The sequence below is a fragment of the Momordica charantia genome (genome assembly GCF_013281855.1).
Source record: "Momordica charantia cultivar OHB3-1 chromosome 3 unlocalized genomic scaffold, Mcharantia_2.0 BLBB01000003.1, whole genome shotgun sequence".
Classification (NCBI taxonomy): Eukaryota; Viridiplantae; Streptophyta; class Magnoliopsida; order Cucurbitales; family Cucurbitaceae; genus Momordica; species Momordica charantia.
The window spans coordinates 1,145,021-1,152,033 of record NW_028275161.1 but is presented as its reverse complement, the minus strand read 5'-3'; positions in this window follow the sequence as shown (position 1 = coordinate 1,152,033).

Here is a 7,013-nt window from a genome sequence, read left to right as displayed (position 1 = left end):
CTGATAATTCTGAAGTTATTGTTGGTGAACCATCAATGTCTCAAGAGGAAAGTACAACTGAAGACATTGATGTTGAAAATTTAAGACAAGAAGCAGTAGCTGAACCTTCAATTGCAGAGTATCAGCTTACTAGAGATAGAAAGAAAAGAAAAATAAGGCCTCCCTCACGCTATGGTCAAGCTGATTTAGTGGCTTACGATTTGATGGTAGCTACTGAATCAATTGGCATAGAGCCTATCACTCTTAATAAGGCACTGAAATCAAAAGATAGTCACTTATGGATAAATGCAATGGAAGAGTAACTTAATTCTTTGAAAAGAAACGAGACGTGGGAGCTAGTTGACAAACCGATGGGACAAAAAGTAGTGGATTGTAAATGGGTCTACAAGATTAAACCTCAGTCAGTTAATGATTTAAAACCTCGATACAAGGCAAGGTTAGTAGCGAGAGGGTTCACTCAGCAAGCAGGGATGGATTATAATGAAGTTTACTCACCTGTGGTTAGACACTCAACTATTAGAGTTATTCTGTCACTAGTTGCTCATTTTGATTGGGAACTTGAGCAAATGGATGTAACTACGGCATTTCTGAATGGAGAATTAGAAGAGACCATATTCATGAATCAACCACCAGGATTTAAGAAAAAGGGTGAAGAATCGAAGATATGTCTACTGAAACGTTCATTATATGGTCTAAAACAATCACCTAGGCAATGGAATAAAAGATTTGATTCTTTTATATTAGCAAATGGTTTTGTAAGAAGCTCTTATGATCATTGTGTTTACTGGAAAAGGATGTTGAACTCTACAACAATATACTTAATGATTTATGTTGATGATATGTTGATCTCAGAGAGCTCAAGCAAAATCTCAGAATTGAAAGATTTGTTGAAAAGTGAGTTTGAGATGAAGGATCTTGGTTCAGCAAGGAGGATTCTTGGAATGGAGATTGTGAGAAACAGGGATCAAAGAACTCTAAAATTGCACCAACAAGATTATGTAGAGAGAATTCTTAAAAGATTCAACATGGGAGACTCAAAACCAGTAAGTGTACCAATTGCTAAACATTTTAAATTGTCCCTTGATCAATGCCCTAAGTCAGCAGAAGATACAAGGGAAATGGAAGGAGTCTCATATGCAGAAGCGATTGGTAGTATTATGTACTCTATGGTATGCACAAGACCTGACTTGGCATATGCAATGAGTATGATTAGTAGGTTTATGGCTAATCCGGGTAGAACTCATTGGCATGCAGTTAAATGGGTGTTAAGATATCTTGTTGGCACAACAGAGTATTGTTTGAATTTTAAACAATCAGAAGAGTCAGATGCAATAGTAAAAGGTTTTGTAGACTCGGATTATGCAGCTGATCTTCTTGATAGAAGGAGATCACTAACAGGCTATTTTTTTTCTGTGTTTGGAAATGTTGTTAGCTGGAGATCAAGTCTGCAAACTGTGGTTGCATTGTCCGCGACAGAGTCGGAATATATGGCTATTACTGAAGCAATTAAGGAGGGAATTTGGTTGAAAGGGCTGGTAAGTGAATTGCTTAATGAAGAACGTACAACAAATGTACGGACTGATAGTCAGAGTGCACTACATTTAGCCAAGAATCCAGCTCATCATGAAAGATCGAAACATATAGATGTTCGATTTCATTTTATCAGAGATGTAATTGAATCTGATCAGGTGAAGCTACTGAAGGTGCCCTCACAAGAGAATCCAGCAGATGCACTCACCAAAACAATAACCTGTAGTAAGTTCGCTTATTTTCTGAATTTACTACAGGTTGGTAAAGGTTGAATGTTTAAAGAATAAGAGAGCAGAGAGAATTTGAGTTCATATCAGAGAGTGTATAAGTCAAGGTGGAGTTTTGTTCGAATTGATTTATAGCACTAAAGATCATTAGCTGTTGATCAATTGGGCTTTTAATCTTGTTGATGTGTAAGCCCAATTGTTACCCACGTTGGCTTGATGTGTATAGAGGGCCTGTGTTAGAATTTCTCTCTCTCTCATATGTAGGCATGATTTAGCCGAACCACTCTAAACTCGTGTGCGGCATTTTTCTTCCCTCTGTTCTTAATTTTTCCTTTTACTGTTCATCTGCTTCTATTCAACTTTTGCTGAATTAGAATCTGCTACATTGTTAATTAGTATTCACAACCAATTTGAAATACTTTAATGAAATTGAAATTAAAAGGAGATCTAAGAAAGTTGTTGCCAATTGACTCTTACCGAATTGGTTTGGGTCTATGCTGGATTGATGTCGAAAGGGTTCTGCAGTCGAAAGTTGATGCCAATAGGTGGATGGGTAAAATGAATCTTGGTTCAATCGAGGTCAGCAGGTCTTGAGTTTGGAGGAGATCGCATCGCTCGGAGATGGACCGACTATAGGTCGTTGCGTTACTGCGGAGAGGAAGGCATTCAGTTGGCATGGGTAGTGCGTCAAAGAGCTAGGAGGGTGTTGCAGTTTCGTCGCTTGACTGACCTAAACTTGACGATGTTAATGAGATATGTCCGATTTTTGAAAAATTTTATTATTCTAGTACCTTTTTTGATGTGACTATCATACGTGAAATTACATTCCGCTCATTTCCATTAATCAGGTTCTTTCCTCCGCTTCAATCTTATTCGTTTTTTTTTTCATTATTTTTATCTTTCAACGTTTTTCCAACTTTGATTTCTTATTTTTCTGAACAATTTTTTCCTTGATCTCGGATCTCTCTTATTCGAATGTGGTGTTGGTTCGTTCATATACCTCTCTTCTCTACTCTAGTGTCACATGCCCACCAACTTTCACTTGGTTCATCCCTGTACTACATAGTAGTAGGAGAGGTTGCACTCTAATATCATTTGTAATGTCCATGCTCAGGATTCCAAATCTTTGATCTCGGGTGTTACAGTGGTAAAAAAATCAATAAATACGCTGTATCTAAACCAATATATGCAAGCGAGTAGTGATAATTATCATCGGAAAGGCTCTTCCGATGGTCTTTTCCTGACCTTTTGCCAAACAAAAAAAAAACGTCGAGATAGCTTTTCCCAATGTTTTTAAAGTTTTTTCCGACGTTTTTTTTCATCGGGAAAAGCCTCAATTCTAGTAGTGTAAACCAATATACAGAAGGGAATAGAGTAAACATAAAAGGAGAATGTATAATAAGGTGATAGACTAAGGGCCAAGACATGGTCGTTTTGATGTGTATTTTGTAGCTTTTACTTTCTTCCATCATGTCTCCAATAGTTAAGCTACACGTGTATGTCTCGTCCCTCTATTTAATGCATCTTTTTGTGCCTAGCATATGGAGCTGAAGTGTGCCTCTAATACTCGTGTTTCCTCTTTATTGTACACATTCCATTCATGGTTATCAGAGCCACAACTCTTGTTATGAAATTCTTGACATCTCTTCTTCTTCTTTTAACAGTGGTGGAGCTCCATCTACTGGCATTACAAACCATTTGATACCTCCCCACCTCCTCCGATTATCACCTCCAACAACCCAAACTCAACTTTTTTCCGTTAAACTCAATGACAAGAACTACATTCTATGGAAAAATCAATTACTTGATGTCATTGTTGCTCAAGGAATGCAAAACTTCATCGATGGCTCATTGCCTTCTCCTCCTCAGTTTGTTGATGACAACCCACCTCAAGTAAGTCAACAATATTATATTTGGCAACATCTTAATAGCACATTCATGAGTTGGTTTTATTCTTCATTTACAGAGGAAAAGATGGGGTGAAATTGTTGGTTGTTCAACTACTTTTGAAATTTGGGATTCTCTTCGTTGATTGTATTGAATCCCCTTCTACTGCTAGAATAATGGGTCTTCATGTACAACTACAAAAGATAAAAAAAAGGATGGTCTATCCATGATGCAATATCTCGCCGCCATCAAAGATATCCTTGACAAATTTTCTACTATAGGGGAGCCATTATCATAGAGTGATCACCTCGACTACATTCTTGAAGGGCTCACTACATAATACAATACATTCGTGACCTCTATTCAAAACAAAATCGACCAGCCTCCGTTGGAGTATATCGATAGCCTATCGATAGCCTACTATTTACGTATGAGGCAAGGTTGGAAACATAGATAGCAACAGAACAATTAAACTTTGCCCAGGCAAATCTTGCTAACTTGGTCATATCTCAGTAACAAAGATGCTTTCTGAAAAGCAATACCCAAAATGGCAAGAGTGGACAATTTCAAAGAATTGGAAATGCTTCTGGAAATTTTCAAGACTAAGGTACATTCTCTACTCCATCCACAAATCCTTTCTAGTATAATAAACAATATGCAAGTGCTGGTATTTTGAGAAAACCACCATACAACCAACGTTGGTCAAAAACTTCTCAGCCACAATTCTCCTCTAGTATAATAATCCAACTCGTATTCTGGTGGTGAACAGGTTAATATTGGAAATGGTAAGTCTCTTCCCATTATAAACATTGGCTCTATTGTTATTCAACAATCTTCTTCTTCCCCTCCTATTAAACTACAATTTGTTTTGTATACCCTTCAATTATCTCTACCGTTTGATCACTATTGCCAAACTTTGTCATGATAATAAAACATTTGTAGAATTTTATCCCACTTTCTTTCTTGTGAAGGATCTTCTCACTAAGATGGTTGTTCTTCGGGGCCATCTTGATTGTGGTCTCTATAAGCTTTCTCCAACAGATGCCAAATCAAATTTTACACGTCCGGACGTTTCTATATTTCTCGTCATGTTATCTTCATTCAGTCGTCTTTTCCTTTTCTTACCAATTCTTCCTTAACAGTACCCACAGTTTTGGAATCTCATGTTCACCACTTATTTTTCCTCATTTATTTTGCATTCCAATAATTCATGCATCCCTCTTACATCTTCAACCTTTCTTACCACCACCAACTCCCCCCACATGCCCCTCCTTCCATTCTAATGCGCATATTCCCCACCCATCCCTTCAACCAACTATACCTTCTTCCCTATCCAACACTACTAAAACACAGTCTCCTTTTTCTTCATCAACATTTAATGCCCAAACCACCTCTCACATCTCAGAATTTGAACAACTATCTATTCCTCCTTCCCCTTCCATAAACTAACCGTTCCCCCCTCCCGCCACACCTACCAATATACATCCTATGATCATCCATTCCAAGGCTGGAATTTTTAAGCCCAAAACTATTGGTTGATGTTTGTTTCTAATACTAGCACTTAATAGAGTTCGAAACCATTGTAACTACACAGTTGCTTTACAAGATCCTGACTGGTGTCAAGCAATGATGGATGAATACCAAGCCTTAATTCGAAATCATACGTGGTCCTTGGTTGAACTTCCACATTCTACAAAATCTGTTGGATCAAAGTGGGTGTTCCATCTAAAGCTTAAGCCTAATGGAAATATTGGTCGATACAAAGCACTTTTAGTGTCTCAAGGTTATACTCAAGCTCATGGAATAGACTATTTTGACACCTTTAGTCGAGTAGTCAAGCCCACATCTATCTGTGTTGTCCTTTCACTTGCAATCACTTTTGATTGGCCCATTCGCCAATTGGATATTTCCTACACAATCAACAATTATGTCGATCTCTTCATGCCCCTACCACATCTCATTGGAATTGTGCGAAGCACCTACTTCAATATCTCAAAATATCCTCTGCTCATGGTATTTTATTGACTAAATTGGTATCTCTCTCTGACAACTTACACAGATACCGATTGGGCTGGTTGCCCAGACGATCGACACATTATTAGTGGGTTTTGCACCTTTTTGGGGAATAATCTTATTTCATGGACCTCCGGGAAATAAAAATCGCGTTCAAGTGCTGAGTGATCTGAATATAGAGGCATATATAACGCTATAGCTGATATTATTTACACACAAGCACTTCTACATGAACTTGGTGTCAAGCTTATTGGTCCACTGCTTCTACTACGTGACAACATTAGTGCTACGTACTTAGCAGCAAACCCTATCCTGTATAATCATACTAAGCATATTGAAATTGATCATCACGTAATCAACTGGTTGTAAATTTTGTCCCTTCAAAGGACCAATTGGCAGATGTTATGAACCAAAGCACTTGCTTCTCCAAGGTTTATGAGTATCGTACCAAGCTTACGGTGGTTCACAAACCCCGCTCATTTGTGGGTGGATGATAGACTAAGGGCTAATACGTGGTCGTTTTAATGTCTATTACGTAGCTTTTACTTTATGTTATTTTGTCTCCAATCGTTAAGTTACACGTGTATGTCTCTTCCCTCTATTTAATGCATCCTTCCATGCCCAGCATATGGTGTGGAGTGTGCCTCTAATATTCATCTATCTCCTCTTTATTTTACGTTTCGTACATAAAGATATTAAAAAGCATAAAATAGAGTGGATCTATTAATTGCATTGTAAAAGATTAATATTAAATAGAAATTTAAAAATATGGAAAATACTGCACTCGGAAAGAGGAACCTTGTCCTTACCACCATTTATTTGATAGTTAAGAGAGAGAAATGAAAAACATGAATTTTTTTTTCTTAAATAATGAGTTAGTCAATTTTCAAAGGGGGCGAGCACAAAATTTGGTTCTCACCGTTAAGGAACCAAGTATTTTCCTAAAAATAGTATAAAATATTAGTAAAATAAATTATATTATAATAAAGTGTAAATATGATGTATCAAAAATAAATTAAAGAAAATCAGTGCACCAAACCAAGGAAAAAATTTAAAATTGCATGGTAAATACTAAATTGAAAATTGAAATAAAAATTGAAAAAACAAAATTTTATATTAAAAAAAATCTAAAACGACATATGAAGTCTAAAAATTTATTTTCAAAACAAAACATAAAAAAATAAATCTTAAATTAAAATAATACCAAATCAAATCGAAAATTGAAAAATATGAACGAAAAAAAATCTATAATATGTAAAAACAAAAAAAAAATTATAAGAAATATTGAGACCCACCATATTTGATAATAATTTTGAAATAATATAGAAGAGAGAGGCAAAAATTTTCGATAATTAA